The sequence below is a fragment of the Salvelinus namaycush genome, chromosome 26, assembly GCF_016432855.1.
Source record: "Salvelinus namaycush isolate Seneca chromosome 26, SaNama_1.0, whole genome shotgun sequence".
Taxonomy (NCBI): Eukaryota; Metazoa; Chordata; class Actinopteri; order Salmoniformes; family Salmonidae; genus Salvelinus; species Salvelinus namaycush.
In genome coordinates, this window is record NC_052332.1 from 27138806 (window position 1) to 27141201 (window position 2396).

The following is a 2396-nucleotide window of genomic DNA, read 5'->3' on the forward strand; positions in this document are numbered from 1 at the left end:
TATGTCTATGGCTGCCTAGATTGGTTCTCAATCAGAGACAGCTGTCATTCATTGTCTCTGATTGGGAGCCATATTTAAGGCAGCCATAGGCAGTAGGCTTTTGTGGGGTGTTGTCTATGTCTATGTTCTATGTTGCATGTGTGCACTTAGTTCTGTTTAGCTTCACGATCGTTTGTTTTGTTCATTTTGTAAGTGGTTGTTTTTTCCTTCATTAAAGAAGATGTATTTTTCACGCGCTGCGCCTTGGTCCTCTCTCTCTCACGAAGACGATCGTGACACCCATAGAACACTGCTACTCCAGCTGCTCTCTCTTCATCCTACTACGCTTTCTCTCATAGTCAAAGAGCATCTGGTCGTAGTGGTGTTCAAAGAGTATCTTGAATAATCCCCCTCTTAACCGAGACACGCCCCACACACACATTTTTTAAAAAACTTTAATGAACCAACACTTGCACTTGAGGTTTTGCAAAGTGCTTAACAATTCCTGCCTTATTTAAACATGTTTCTCATTGACAACTTTTTCATGTAAATTGATTCTCCTGTAGGCAGTATTTTCTATTAGACCAAGATGCTTGATTATAAAATAAGTAACAGTCCAATAGAAGAGAAACTCAATATAAATGACTTTATTACATGTCAAGACAATGACCAGTGGACATTACCATCAAATAATCCTCAGACTATAAATCATATAAAAACACATTTTCATCAATCTAATTCATTCATTGACTGTGAACATTACAGCAAAATCAGCTATCAGAAAGTGATTAGATGAAGCAGCAGAGCTCAGCATTTGGATGGTTGGGTGGAGACAGTGGTGTTCACCATACGGTTAGACATGTCAGGGAGTATCATGAAAGCAGGATTATAGGCAGGTGGATCAGAAGTCGTCATTTGTGAATGGCCTGCAATGGCATGTTGGTCAGATGCCATCTTCATATGACCCCTCCGGCCATCTCAGGGGGCCCTCCCATCATACCAGGTGGCATCTCAGCCATGCTGGAAGACTGTAGGCCGGTCATGACATAGCTCTGTTGGTTGGGGGACTGTGGGCCGGTTATGACGTAGCCCTGTTGGTTGGGGGACTGTGGGCCGGTCATGACGTAGCTCTGTTGGTTGGGGGACTGTGGGCCGGTCATGATGTAGCTCTGTTGGATGGGGGACTGTGGGCCGGTTATGACGTAGCTCTGTTGGTTGGGGGACTGTGGGCCGGTCATGACGTAGCTCTGTTGGTTGGGGGACTGTGGGCCGGTTATGGCGTAGCCCTGTTGGTTGGTCATGTAAGACACATTTGAAGTGGTCATGGTAGGAGGCTGCACTTGGATGGACACAGGCTGGGTGGTTGTGAAAGTACAGCCCTTCTTGTGTTCTTTGATCTCCCTGGCCATCTGACACCATGAGCAACAGGCACAGAAGCAGGACACCAGGATGTCCTCAAAGAGGCTTCCCTGTGGACCCACACAGACACACTTGTTTAACACTATCACACACACACACAAGTAAACAGAACACACATAATACCCTTATCACAACATATGTATCTGCAACATCAACATTTATGTGATGTCTATATGTAATGGGAAACATCACACCTGAATGCCATATTTGTGGCGTACAGCAACCCGCATGGACAGACTTGCGGGTGGCACAATGATGGGCACCCCAATAGCAGCCATGAAAGCAGGGCCTATGATGTCCATTAAGGGCAGATAGGTACTCTCTCCAAACTCTCCTGTGGTGGAGCTGGCAAAGCAAGGACAGCACCAGAATTCATTGCAACCTGCACACACACAAACAGACACGTCTCATCAACAGAGAGAGCAACAACAAGACAACTCTTATAGGTGGTGGCAATATTTTAAGACAGAATATCTTGAGCTTAGGATCAGATGGGATATGATGTCCCATGGATACTCACAGATACTCATGTCCTGAAAGGAGTCAAAGAGGCCTGTCTTCCAGCCTTTCATAGCAGGTGCTGCCACCTGCTGATGGACTGTCATGTTAGCTGCCATGGTGATCAGACCTGCCTGCAGACACAATGAAAAGGAAGACGTAGCACTCACAATTGCAGTTTGTTTATGGGAGAAAATTAATCAGCAGTATGCTTCTAAGATCTAGCTGAACAACACGCCTGGAATCAAGTTGATGACTAGTTGTTGGTTACACAATAAAAACATTCAAGGTGGCCCCACAAAAAAATATTTGGAAACGAGTTCCACAACTTTTTTGACTTCACCAACTTTTTGGGAAAAGTGTTGCATGCAATTCACATTTTTAGTTGAGACAAGTTGGGAAATATTTAGGGTTGTCTTTTTAGTTTCAGGTCCAATTTTTGGACCAGAAAGTGGGTTCTTTCAAATCTATCTTGACTAACCAATCTCACTAATAATGAA

The 2396-nt window shown here is 44.4% G+C and overlaps 1 pseudogene; it reads right to left on the reverse strand.

The window, feature by feature from the left end:
- Positions 1-786: 786 nt before the first annotated feature.
- On the reverse strand, positions 787-2015 carry LOC120021196 (annotated as a pseudogene).
- Between the last annotated feature and the right edge of the window lie 381 nt (positions 2016-2396).